The sequence below is a fragment of the Pseudophryne corroboree genome, chromosome 9 (assembly GCF_028390025.1).
Source record: "Pseudophryne corroboree isolate aPseCor3 chromosome 9, aPseCor3.hap2, whole genome shotgun sequence".
NCBI lineage: Eukaryota > Metazoa > Chordata > Amphibia > Anura > Myobatrachidae > Pseudophryne > Pseudophryne corroboree.
Window position 1 is genome coordinate 54871638 of NC_086452.1, and position 14706 is coordinate 54886343.

At 48.8% G+C, this 14706-nt stretch overlaps 1 protein-coding gene across 13 annotated transcripts in view; it reads left to right on the top strand.

The window, feature by feature from the left end:
* PTPRF (protein tyrosine phosphatase receptor type F) overlaps nucleotides 1-14706 on the top strand; it is a 1358330-nt gene that overhangs the window by 710591 nt on the left and 633033 nt on the right. The gene's annotated exons all lie outside the window — the stretch shown is intronic.

The window sequence follows — 14706 nt, forward strand, 5'->3', positions numbered from 1 at the left end:
GTCTTTATTATTGGCATGTACATGCACTCATTTAAACAGAAAAAAAACCTGCCATTTCTAACTCTCTCCAGTGTATTTCAGCCATGTATTTATATAATCAGGCACAGTTGTATATTTTTAGCATGGCCCCGGAATACCACACAGTGCTGCTCTTTAGTTACGTTATGTGCAGGGAACACATAAGGGTTGTGTCCTATTCTAAGGAAGATGGAAAAGCACTGGAGAACGTAATCCGCCCATGCACCTCAATTTCCACCAAAGTGCATAGGGTTATGGAATGATATAATGACATCAGCACAAGGGCGGAGATCAGCGAGTGCGGACGTACGGAGGATGGGCGCCCAAGTCATACTTACCTACATTCTGGCAGCTCTCTCCGGGAGAGAGCTGCCAGGACGGCTCAGTGGAGGGGCTGGGCTGGACAATGGCGAGAGGAGGGGGCGGGGAGGAGGCGGAACGGGGTGTGGTGAAGGAGGGGCATAGGTGGAACGAGGGCGGGGTTTCAGCGGTACATTGTTTAAACCACGCCCCCCCACCCCCCCGCTCTGTAATGCCGCTATAACCGGCATTTTACAGCAGGGGGCGTGACTATGATGACGCGATTCAACAAGAATCGCGTCATCTACTGTCCGGACCGCCCACTTTACTCTCAAAGTGGGCGGCCGGGCAGGGGGGAACTGAAAACCGGGAGACTTGTCTGCTCTTCCGTGGGGCCGGGAGGGTCACACGATTTTCGGGAGCCTCCCGGCCAATCCGGGAGAGTAGGCAAGTATGGCCCAAGTGCTTACTTCTCTACAGCAAGATTAAATGCAGCGAGAATGTGATGAATTGGGAGGGGGGGGGGGGGGGTAAGTTTGGTGCTGTTTCTTGCTGTCCAGCCATTTCCATTGTACCATTTTTGCATCAGCCCAGAGCTAGCGGAGATCTGTTGTCATCCTATACTGTGAATAGACTGCAGCCTGTTCCAGTTAAGGTTTTTCTAAGTGCGCTTTGCCCAAAGCAAAATAATGCGTTGGGTACAGAAAGTGTCCCATAGAATAAAGATTAGTCCTGACTGTCATAAACGAGGCTAAAACTAGAGAAATTTTAGCATGGAAACGGAAACTTTTATTTACAAAGTAGTTGGAACTTAGGCATTTTGAGGCACTTACACTTTTGCGCAGTGTGTCTCTTCCGATTTCTGCACGTCTCCACGCACCTAGTTGTGGTTTTGATTTGTGGAGCTCTCTTCCAAGAGCAGGAATGAGGCATGCACCCTGTGCTAGGTACGCCACCAAGGTTCACAGGTGCAGTGCCGTGGTGTTTTTCACTGTGCATTGTGGGCCTGATTCTGATTCGCAAGCAAAGCAACTGGGCAAAACCATGTTACACTGCAGGTGGTGCAGATGTAACATGTGCAGAGAGATTTAGATTTGGGTGGGGTGTGTACAAACTGAAATTTAAATTGCAGTGTAAAAATAAAGCTGTCTAACACTTGTGGGCTTCATGCAAAAGCAGCCAGTATTTACCGTGCACAGAAAAAATATAAATGTATTTGCACCGCTGGCATGGCAGCATGGTTTGTTCCAGACACAAAGTTACTTTTTTTATTTTTTTTGCTTTACTTACAGATCTGCATCAGGAGCAGAGTGCACTGTGCAAGTGGGTGTGAATCATTGCATCGACAGGTTCTAGGTCGACAATGTTTCAGTCGACCACTATAGGTCGACAGGCACTAGGTTGACATGGTTGGAAAGTCGACAGGGGTTCTAGGTCGACATGGTCTAGGTCGACAGTTCAAAAGGTCGACATGAGTTTTTCATGGGTTTTTTTGGTGTCTTTTTCTCCGTACAGTGACCGGGAAGTCCAATTAGTGCACCGTGTCCCCTCGCATGGCTCGCTTCGCTCGCCATGCTTCGGGCTAGGTGCCTCGTTCCACTGCTGCTTCGCTCGGCACAGATTACCGTTCCAATCGTAGTCCACGTGTATCGTTAAGTATGAAAAAGTTCAAAAAAAAAAAATAAATTAAAAGTCATGTTGCCCTTTTGACCTGTCGACCTAGAAACCATGTCGACCTAGTGACTGTCGACCAATAGTGGTCAACCTAAACATTGTCAACCTAGACAGTGTCGATCTTCAGATCGGATCCCGTGCAAATGACCTTTTCAATATTTAGTCAGATTTGATGAATAAGCACCTGAATGTGCCAGAGGCGGAACTACCAACAGGTGCATTGCACAGGGGCCCCTGAGGACTAAGGGGCCCACTGCTGCCCAGACCAGAAATTAATTACCCCATGACCCCCTGCAGATCATTTTGAGCACTGTAGGATGGATGGGCCAGTGCGGAGAGCAGGGTGGGCACCACTGCAAGAGGTACCTGCCTCTTACCTTAGGGAGACAGGGCTGACCTTGTGTGTGCCGGACTGATAGAAGAGTCCTGCCACCTATCAGCGCTGGTGATCACAGCCACTTACTGCCTCTAAGTCACATACAGCTGTACATGATATCTGATTCACTGCTTCTCTGATGTAAATGCAGCTCACAACCGCTGTAACTGGCACTGTCAGAGTCTGCCTGACCGAGTGCCAAACGGAGGAAAGGGCAAGGGGCCTCTGTTACAGATGGAGTAGAGGCCACTGTTTTCCTGCCCCGACCCAGGTACATGCCCCCTGTTCTCTGCACCGCACAGGACATTGTGTTGTACCCCTGTCACCCACTGCCTCCTCGCCACCTTTCTTCCTCGTTCTGCATTCTGCTGTGACCTTCTGCTTCCCCTGGCCTTCTGTTGTCACCCTCTACCTTTCCATGTCAGCCTCTACCTCCCCGTCTTACTCTGTCAGCCTCTGCCTCTCCCTGGAACCCACTGCCATTTAGCATATTGTGAGCTTGGGTTGGGGTGGACGAGGGGACCTGAGCCCACCACTCACAAGTTCCGCCACTGGAATGTACAATTCCTTTTAAAGTACAAATACATCAGAAGTACAATAGTTGTACGTTTTGAATAAATCTGGGAGTCTCCCAAATTATGGCGATGTCATGCTGACCATCAGGTTATGCTCCCGGAGAGCTGTTGCCTGATGCATGATGGGAAGAAACCTGAGGGTAATCATGTCCTCCATCCCCACCCACTTCGATAAACAGCAGGGGCAAAATGCTTCTATACGCTGAGTGGTATGAATGAGACAAGTGAGGGTGGACTGGCTCAAATTTTGCTGGTGGTCCAAGGCTCATTTAGTCTGGTGTTATTGTCCCCCACCCCCACCCCCCACATGGGGCAAATGTATAAAAACTTGGAGAGTGATAAAGTATCAGCTCCTAACTGTCATTTAGCAAACACATTCTGTAACATGGCAGTTAGGAGCTGATTGCCTGGTACGTTATCTCTCTCTCCACTTTGGGGGTCATTCCGAGTTGATGGCTAGCTGAAAATGTTCGCTGCGCAGTAATGATGCAAAAAAATGGCACTCCTGCGCATGCGTATGTGGCGCAATGCGCACACGTGACGTACTTTCACAACGGCCGATGTAGTTTCACACAAGGTCTAACAAAGCTTTTCAGTCGCACTGGTGGCCGCAGAGTGATTGACATGAAGTGGGCGTTTCTGGGTGTTAACTGACCGTTTTCAGGGAGTGTTCTGAAAAACGCAGGCGTGCCAGGAAATACGCAGGTGTGGCTGGGCGAACGCAGGGCGTGTTCGTGATGTCAAAACAGGAATTGAACAGTCTGAAGTGATCGCAAGCGCTGAGTAAGTTTAAAGCTACTCTGAAACTGCACAAAATTATTTTGTAGCCGCTCTGCGATCCCTTCGTTCGCACTTCTGCTAAGTTAAAATACACTCCCAGTGGGAGGCGGCATAGCGTTTGCACGGCTGCTAAAAACAGCTAGCGAGCGATCAACTCAGAATAATGACCACCTTTATCTCTTCCCAAGCTTTGCTACATATGCCCCCATATTACCATGTCATACAAATGGATATTTCCAGCACTGAAACACAATGCATTCAATTATCCGAATAGTTTTTCATGCACATTTGCAGGCCATGCCCCTTCTGTGTGCTGCGCAGTGTAATTGACTTGTTTATGTTGTAATGAGTTTCTTGGCCTGTTTACATGATGTATACATGTCAGCAGCCGCGTTGGTTGGCATTGAGAATCGCAGGGCGGTGAATGAATGGAATTGTCTTTTACAGTGATTGGTTTAAGCCCATCCCTCCCTGGGTGTTGTTGGGACAAGTTTACAGAAGCGGAGATGTGTGCTCGCCATTTAAATCTCTGTCGCGGTGTAAGGTAAGCGCAGGCAAGTGATGCTACAATCAGGCTGATTGTCTGCTGTGAATAGAATTTACAGGTGTTACACATCCACTTCTCTCCCAAATATTAATCGCTTGTGACCACATCATGGAGAGAGTAAAAATAGCAGGAAAGTGACTGTACGCGGCAAGTTCTGCTATTAACCAGCGATTGGAATAGTTCTATTTTACTGACATGTTGCAGCTCCTCAGAGTACATCTACGGACAGACACGCTGCACTTTGTCACCAACACAAACTCAGTCTTTGGAAGAGCAATAGTAAAGGGATGGGGTCAGGATTCTGGGGGTCGCATTGCCAACGGATGCCCAAGGTGAGTACTAGGGTTGGGGGTTAGGGTTAGTTTTGGGCTGCAGGGGGTGGGAGGGGAGGTTAGGAATAGGCTGAGGGAGTGGTGGGTCAGGCTGCGTGAAGGGACGGTTAGGTTTAGGCTGCAGAGAGGTGGGTTGGGGGTAGGCACTAGGGGGAGGGTTAGGGTTAGGCTGCGGGGCTGGGGGAGGTTAGGGTTAAGCTGTGGGGGGGGGTAGGCTGTGGTGTAGGGAGGATAGGGTTAAACTGCGGGGGAGAGAGGTTAGGGTTAGGCTGCGGGGGAGGGAGGTTAGTGTTAGGCTGTGGGGGGTTAGGGTTAGACTGCGGGGAGGGGGTTAGGGTTAGGCTGCGGGGGGAGGGAGGTTAGGGTTAGGCTGTGGGGGGGTTAGGGTTAAACTGCGGGGGAGGGAGGTTAGGGTTAGGCTGCGGGGGAGGGAGGTTAGTGTTAGGCTGTGGGGGGGTTAGGGTTAGACTGCGGGGAGGGGGCTAGGGTTAGGCTGCGGGGGGAGGGAGGTTAGGGTTAGGCTGCGGGGGGAGGGAGGTTAGGGTTAGGCTGCGGGGGAGGGAGGTTAGTGTTAGGCTGCGGGGGGAGGGAGGTTAGGGTTAGGCTGCGGGGGGAGGGAGGTTAGGGTTAGGCTGTGGGGGGAGGGAGGTTAGGGTTAGGCTGTGGGGGAGGAAGGTTAGGGTCAGGCTGTGAGGTGGGGGGTGTTAGGGTTAGGCTGCGGGGGAGGGAGGTTAGGGTTAATCTGGGGGGGAGGGAGGTTAGAGTTAAACTGCGGAGGAGGGAGGGTTAGGTATAGACCAGAGGTTCCCAAACGCGGTCCTTAAGGCATCCCAACGGTCCTGGTTTTAAATGTATCCATGCTTGGCCACAGGTGACTTAATTAGCACCTTAGTCAATTTGATGTAACCATCTGTGCGGAGCCATGGCTATACCTAAATCCTGGACTGTTGGGGTGCCTTGAGGAACACGTTTGGGAACCTCTGGGATAGACACTGTGAAGACTGTTAGGGTTAGGCTGCTAGGGGGGGAGGTTAGGGTTAGGCTGTGGGGGGGAGAGATAGTCAGCATGAGTAGACAGGGTTAGGCTGCAGGAGGGGTGGGATAGGGATAGATACTGGGAAGACGGTTAGGATTAGGCTGCAAAGGGGGGCTAGGATTGGGGTGTAGGAGGGGATGGTTAGGGTTAGGCTGCAGGAGGGGTGGGTTTGGGATAGGCACTGTGAAAATGGTTAGGGTTCCGCAGCTGGGGGGGGAGGTTACGGTTAGGCTGTGGGAGAGGGAGGTTAGGGTTACGCTGTGGGGGGGGTTAGGGTTAGACTGCAGGAGGGCTGGGATAGGGATAGGCACTGGGGAAGATGGTTAGGGTTAGGCTGCAGGGGGGGAGGGTTAGTCTGCATGAGGAAACAGTTAAGGTTAGGCTGCAGGGGGGGGGGTTAGGGGTAGGTTTAGGGTTAAAGTACCTTAGCATTCTGAATTTCAGAATTCCGCTGTTGGGGCTCTGTCCGCCTGTATTTTGATCCCAACCCATAATAAACTATGATTCTATTTAATTTTCAGTGTCTGGAATCTAAAAAATAAGTTGTACATATCTCATTATAATCTTACTGTAAAAGTTTCCTTTATACTGTTTGTAAAATGACACATATATAGGTCATCTACCTAGTACCCTGTGCACAGTCGTGCTCACATAGATTACTGGGATTTATAGGCCTTCGTTAGCATGTATGTATATATATATATATATATATAATTTATACATACCCCACCCCATTCCCAGCACAGGGAGGCCATCATTCACTGGTCTCTACTGTTGAGGTGTGGGGGGGGGAGTTGTGGGCCCCAACTTGCACTGCACATATAGGAGACAGGCCAGATCTTAGCCCTTTATTATACAGATGTTAGTGAGAAAGCACATGCTGAGATATTGCCGGTTATATTGGCCAGTTGACTGATATTATGACATAATCAACCTGATCATTATTGCACATATTGGTACGTACATAAAAGAGATCCGCTCGCAATTTGCACCGCCAGTCGAGTACGCGCAAGTCGTCTGACACAATATAGTCACATTCACATCTGTTTTGCGGCCATCTTGGCACTCGCCTTCTGTCGACGTGCCCTTACTTGGCACACGGAGTCATTGGTCTCCACTCTCCAGGGACAAAAGACGAGTATCGTGAATTGATCAACATTTAAGGGGCGAAAACAAAAAAGAGCAAGTCGCAGGGAAAAAAAAGAAATTGTGTTTATGTCCAACACTGAACGAGGTATTTTAAAGATATACAAAATAAAAATGCACATAAAACTGATATTGGGAGTCACAAGTGTTTACAAATAGTATTTCTGTGGTCACAATAATTAAACAAACACAGACAAATGTCTCAGGCAAATACTGGCTTTATTGCAGATACTGTTTACAGATGGATTTGGCTGTTTATAGCCCTTTCTTGCTGAATACAACAGTCGTATTATTGCGCTTGGGAGACACATTGTTTAATGTCTTTGCTTAGTAAACTACGGTTACTTTGTCTGTGATCATTTAGACACCAGGTGCCCGGACAGATTGCAATTTATGGGGTGTTTTAAGAGCATACAGCGGCGCACAGATATGTTTGCGCTGGAATGTTGGTTCTACACCACCTGAGTTTTTCCCAGCCAGCAGTAAATAGCCGCCTTCTTCTCTTCTCTTTGTGTATCTGTTGTGCATAGTGGTCTGTAACTCCCACGCACCAGAGCAAGGCCGGCGTGGACATTGGAACCTGCCCCTCAATTAAACTGAATTTCTCCGTGTGCCTGATCCAGATAATGGGGGGTAATTCAGATCTGATCGCTGCTGTGCGTTTTCACACAGCGGGCGATCAGGTCCGAACTACGTATGCACCGCACTGCACCAACGCGTCGCACGGCTGCAACGGACATCAGGCGCCCTGCGTCGGGATTGTGCGAAGGATCCATTCGGATTGACAGAAAGAAGCCGTTTGTGGGTGGCAACTGACCGTTTTCAGGGAGTGTCTGGAAAAACACAGGCGGGCTCAGGCGTTTTTGACGTCAAATCCGGCCCCGGACAGGCTGATGTGATCGCAGCGGCTGAGTAAGTCCTGGACTGTGCAGAGACTGCACAAAATCTGTTTGTACAGCTCTGCTACACATGCGTTCGCACACTTGCACAGCGAAAATACACTCCCCTATGGGCGGCGACTATCTGATCGCAGCAGTGCAAAAATCACTGCCTAGTGATCAGATCTGAATTAGGCCCCTGGTTGGAGAACTTATCACTGCTGTTTACGTAGAAGTAGCAGTAATATGGTAATGTAGCAGAGTGTGTCACGCCTCGCGCTGCATTACCGATCCGAACTGCATCCTAGGACAGAGTACCGGTGGTTCCCCAGCACCATCGGCTGGCTGAGTGACCCACGAGGCCACGCAAGCCTGGTGCCGCAGAAGCTTCCAAGAGTCCTCGTCCCTTCCCCACAACTAAGTGACACACCTCCATTTTAAGAAAGGGAGGCCGTCGCCATCGCCGCCTCCGCCCCCTCCAAACGGCAGCAGACTGTCAATTACTGACAGTCTACTGTCGTCCTGCGTACTGTGTCGCAGAACCCATTTGTGCATGCGCAGAACAGGTCCTTGTGCATACGCAAAGTACAGACGATCGGTACATTTGTGGTGCAGGACAGCACTCCTTCCACATCTGAACAGGCACAATATTTCTCCTATTACGCTGCTCATTAATACCTCATTTAGGTTTCAGTGCAGATAGAAATATTAGTTTATGGTGATATTATTTACTGACACGGTCTGATCCACTGAGTGGGTTCACGAGTTGAGCGATTTCTTTCTACTGCATGTTTGCAAAAAACACTAGGAACTCTTATAGCGCATACACAGTGTGTACTCACAAAGGCGCAGCTGCAATTGAGACGCACAGTATCAGAAATGTCTGCTGCGTGTTCCTGGCCGGTGCACGGAAATGGTCCCTTTTACGGGCGTTATGGCAGGGTCATGGTCCTGTCGCTATAGTGTCTGCATGCACAGACGCTTCATCGTTCACACTGGAGGCCTTGCTCGATCGACACCTGCCATAGGGTGGTGCAAGTTTCCTCGGTGCGACAGGTGGTGGCACCTAAAGATGCACCAGGCGGTATTATAGCGTCTGTAGACCCTGGAATCGGGCGTTTTGCATAACGTCACAGAAGGGCCACCACCACCAAAAGACATGTTTGCATCCACTTATAAATCAGGCAAACGGTGAGCTTATAGGTATTCAGGGGGTGGAACCATAGCTTTCATATGGGGTGATACGGCGAATTGGGCCCAGAGGTGAGGGGGGGGCGCTAATTCTGCTACCTTGGCCTCTATTTTGGGGTTAGGGCTGTTTGACTTGCGTCCGGGATCCCAGCCGCAGAATACTGGTGGGGGCGAGCACAAAAAATGCCCTAGCGATCTTCTGAGCACCCGTGAAAGCGCCAAACTGAGCGTCATGGTACATGCGGCAGCATCTATATGCACTCATATAAACATTGTTATAGCATAGAGGAAGAATAAGCCACAGTTATAAATAGTAGATGGTTTCTCTTACAGAGCGAGAATTATTCATGTGCTGCTACATTGTGTGACGTCACACAGTCGGCGCGGCCCGCACGGTCCGGCCATGTCTGCGTTACCCATACCGCGGCCCAACACCACCGGCCCTCCACCTCCCGCCCAGCAAGGCGATTGCTGGGCTGAGATGGCCATCGGCTGTCTGGCATGCGCAGTTCAGACCTGATCGGCTGCTGTGCGAGAACGCACTGGTCTGAATTAGGCCCTGTGTTGTGTATGTAGTGGCGCTATAATGTGTAAGTGTGGGTCCGTGCAGTAACTACAGATATCAGCTTCTCGGACGTGTGTTCCTGACGCTGGAGTCACTCTGCATTTACCATGAAATCTCATGATAACTGTTCAGGTGACGACGCCACAAGCAGAACACAAGCCGGTGACACAGTCCTTAAAAGGCTGGATGTGCAGACAAGTGAAACGCATTGAATCAGCCAATTTCCAGCCTTAAAGCTCTCAGGATTTTATAAAACCGCATCATTCAGAATTGGATTTGTTTCACCTTCATTGTTATTAGATATATTTTACATGCCCATTAGTGGCGGCGGCATTGTAATGTTTCCGAGCAAGATATTTCTTCCTGCATACAAATGTCCTGACTCCGCTTGAGAGTTGTGCTGCTTTGTGATTTGTGGGCCATTTCCGTCAGGAGTTCTATGCGAGGCCACGGAACTGTGTAACTGCGTTGCGGCCAGGAAGCCGCCAGTAGCGATCATAGATCAAAATAGCGCTCAACGCCCAAACGGAATCACCTGGCTTCATTGGGGGTCATTCAGATCTGGTCGCTGCTGTGCGTTTTCGCACAGCGGGCGATCAGGTCCCAGCAGCGCCTGCATATGCACTACAATGCGCATGTGTGGCGGACAATAACAAACGGTATCGCCGGTCAGCAACGGGATGGTGCGAAAAAAATCTGTTTGCAAGGTGATTGACAGGAGGAAGCCGTTTGTGGGTGGTAACTGACCGTTTACTGGGTGTGTTCGGGAAAACGCAGGCGTGCCCAAGCGTTTTCAGGGAGGGTGTCTGACGTCAGCTCCGGCCCCGATCAGCCTAATTCGATCACACTGGAGGAGTAAGTCCTGGGCTGCGCACACACTGCACACACTGGATTTTAGCAGCTCGCCGTACACATAGCATTGCACAAATATACTCCCCCCTGTAGGCGGTGACTATCTGACCGCAGGACAGCAAAAACCGCAGCCCAGCGATCAGCTCTGAATGACCTCCATTGTGCGCCTGCACTGACGTGCCCACGAGAGATTTATTTGCATTTAAGCCACCTCCCGGTCACTGCCCACGATCACCCATGATTTTGCCTCTCCGTTTGCAATACTACCTGTAACGCAGGCGCAGTAGGGTTTTTTAAATATTTTGTGCATGTGCAGCAGCAAATACTCTCTCAACTACGTGAACTATCGGCGAAGCATGCGGTTTGTGTGCGTCTCTCAATCATGCCCCCTGAGTCCGACGCACCGCCAATGTCGGATGTAGCTGAGTGATATTTTTCTTCTGTGCATACGTCTAAGTCGCACTGCGCATGCAACCACAGTCCGTGCGCACAGGAGGCAGTTTCTGTTGAGATGCACAGTCTCAGAAATGTCTTGAAAATGTATTGGGCCTTCCTGGGCGGTGACAGAGAGGTGGCTAAGCGGACGAATCTAGATGGTCCTCTCATATGGGCGTGGTATGGGAGTGTCGCAGGCATATTGCTGAACTGGTTGCAAACTCAGATGCACAATCATTCGCATCATAAGCCATACTCACAAAGATGTTGCAAGTTTTGATGGCACGACCGACGGTTGCGTCTAAAGATGGACGTTGCAGTATTTGTACATCTTTGGCCCTCATTCCGAGTTGTTCACTCGTTATTTTTTTTCGCTACGGAGCGATTAGTCGCAAACTGCGCATGCGCAGTGATCGCAGTGCGCCTGCGCCAAGTAAATTAGCACAAAAGTTTGGTATTTTACTCACGGCCTAACGAGGATTTTTCATCGTTCTGGTGATCGTAGTGTGATTGACAGGAAGTGGGTGTTTCTGGGCGGAAACTGGACGTTTTCTGGGAGTGTGCGAAAAAACGCTAGCGTTTCTGGGAAAAACGCGGGAGTGTCTGAAGAAACGGGGGAGTGTCTGGGTGAACGCTGGGTGTGTTTGTGACGTCAAACCAGGAACGAAACTGACTGAACTGATCGCAGTGTAGGAGTAAGTCTGGAGCTACTCAGAAACTGCTAAGAATTTTCTATTCGCAATTCTGCTAATCTTTCGTTCGCAATTCTGCTAAGCTAAGATACACTCCCAGAGGGCGGCGGCTTAGCGTGTGCTAAAAGCAGCTAGCGAGCGAACAACTCGGAATGAGGGCCTTTATACATATTTGTACATCTAAGGATACTCAAAGTGGATGCCTCAGTGCCTCAGTCATTGCACACTCACACACACGGCTGTACACCAGCGAAGGGCTTGTAGGGTATTTACATGAAGTAATAGACATGCGGACAGCAAAAGAAAGAGACAATTTTTCCAGTGATTATTACCGCAATAGCTACAACAAACTGAACATGTGTTGCGATGATATGTGTGCCACCACTTGTACCAGTCATGGGCGCTTTATCTTGCCAAGGCTGTCTAACCAGCAAAGTGATCAAACGCGCTGTCACTGGTGAAAACACCATTTGTAATGGCTAATAGGACATTTCAGCCTCAGATAAATTGCCACCTGGACTGTTACATTTTGCAGACGTGGGTGTAATCCATTTACACACCACAGGTATCTCTGCCCGCCGGGTGGTCCCAAGTCAGGTTATCATAGTATGGGTCCATCAGAAGCCCAGCAGGGGAGAAGCAGCCTCCCCTACAAGCAGCAGAGGAACAGTCTAAAACTAGAGAATGATAATTTAAATTAGTGATAGTAAAGTTGTTATAACATTGTGGCTGGGCCTAAATCGGTATACATCAGCAACATTTTGGGCTCCCTTTTTAGAACCCTTTTTAGAACCATCATCTTAGAACCCTTCCTCTATTTAGCCCAAGGAAACTTTTCATCAACCAGGTATATGCTGAAGTTCCTGCTAGCTAGATACTACAGGGAGTGAGGTGATTGGCAAAGTCAGGCAGAACGCTATCTAAAATTAACTAGGGTGTGGGATGATTTGTCGACAGGCGACCAGAAGATACTATATATTGACATGACCAACTGTTTGCAAGCCATGCCTGGTGTTCTCTTGCCCTCTCATTTCAGCTCCATTGTGGCCTTCAAGTCCAGGTGGTCATGTGACCATCACTTCCGGGTCAGCTCTCTGAGGAACCGATGATTTTTCCTCACTAACCATAATTCCTACTTATAAACTCCCTCCACCTGTAGCTTAACCCTAACCTCCCCCCGCAGCCCAACGATAACCCTACTGGCAGTGCCTAACCCTTCCGTCGGCAACCTGAGAATATCAACATTTCACACAGTGACACGATAACTGTCAAACAAGGGACTATGTCAACCTTCTAATGTCAAATTGTGGTTTAAATGTCTACGTGGTTACTGTCAACCATGTTACCAGATGCCAATTAACTGGACTGTGGTGAAAATATCAAGACGGCTGGCAGCAAACTGGTGGAATGTTTTCACTTGCCCATTGTCCCCCCCTTCTCATTCGATGAAATATGTTCCTACGTGCAATACGTAATCCATTATCTCCAGGGGAGACCAACACTTAATTCTCAAGTGTTATTTCATCAAACCCCTCCAGACAGATTGCCTCCTGAAATGTAAGGAATGTGCTTCACTGACCAAATAATATCCCCACAGTGTTTGCATGAACCTTTCATTCCGATATCGGGTAAAGAATGTAGACAACTATAACTGTGATGTGCCATAATGGATGGGTGGGGGAGGAACCTCACCCTGAGTGACTGACATGTTCAATGAGCGTGACATTCTTTTTGGGACATAAAGATAATATTATTTTAACAAAGTACAGACTAAACTCTCTTATTTTAGGAATCTTTAGAATCTGCAGAGCACTTATGCATTTAGAAGTTATTAGTTTAAGAGCCAATCTTACGATGTCTACAGAAACCTATTTCTTGTTTTTTTGTTTTTTCTTCTTTCTTCTTTCTAGTACAATCAGAAAGTGAAACATTTTGTGTATGAAGTGTGGTGCTAGAACACACTCGTACAGTTGGGAGGAATTTGCTTCTAAATTACAACCATGGTCCCCTAAAATAGGTGCATTTAGCTCACATGAGTATGCAGTGTCGGACTGGAGCATGAAGGGCCCACCAGGAGGTTGCAGTGATAGGGGTATGTGACTGATCTCCAGAACGGGGCGTGTCCAGCTACCATATTGGTTTGCCTTACCAGTAGAGTGTGCATTGGCTGGGCCCCATGATAAATATATACATTAAATACTGCCAGTACATACATGATACAGTAACAGAAAGGCACTGTAGAAAATACACCATAGTCCTGTGCAGTATAAGGTTACATATTTATAATGTATAATTCAAGTGCACAGACTGGAACCTGATCCCTGGATGAGGATGACGGCAGTAGGGCCAACCGGGGGGTACCCCCCTTTATCCCTGTGGACCAGTCCAACCCTGTTAGTATGTAGAGCTGGCCATATTGCAAGGTGCATACACCCCTGCAAAGTTACTGCATGCGCTTGGTATACTCCAGGAAAGAACAGTAGTATATGTGCCTGGGTTACACCAGGAGAGAACAGTAGTTTATGTGACTGGGTTACACCAGGGGAGAACAGTAGTATATGTGCCAGGGTTACACCAGGAGAGAACAGGGTTACACCAGGATAGAACAGTAGTATATGTGCCTGGGTTACACCAGGAGAGAACAGTAGTATATGTGCCAGGGTTACACCAGGAGAGAGTAGTAGTATATGTGCCAGGGTTACATCAGAAGAGAAAAGTAGTATATGTGCCTGGGTTACACCAGGAGAGAACAGTAGTATATGTGCCTGGGTTACACCAGGAGAGAACAGTAGTGTATGTGCCTGGGTTACACCAGGAGAGAACAGTAGTATATGTGCCTGGATTACACCAGGAGAGAGCAGTAGTATATGTGCCTGCGTTACACCAGGAGAGAACAGTAGTATATGTGCCTGGGTTACACCAGGAGAAAACAGTAGTATATGTGCCTGGGTTACACCAGGAGAGAGCAGTAGTATATGTGCCTGGGTTACACCAGGAGAGAACAGTAGTATATGTGCCTGGGTTACACCAGGAGAAAACAGTAGTATATGTGCCTGGGTTACACCAGGAGAAAACAGTAGTATATGTGCCTGGGTTACACCAGGAGAGAACAGTAGTATATGTGCCTGGGTTACACCAGGAGAGAGCAGTATTATATGTGCCTGGGTTACACCAGGAGAGAACAGTAGTATATGTGCCTGGGTTACACCAGGAGAGAACAGTAGTATATGTGCCTGGGTTACACCAGGAGAGAACAGTAGTATATGTGCCTGGGTTACACTAGGAGAGAACAGTAGTGTATGTGCCTAG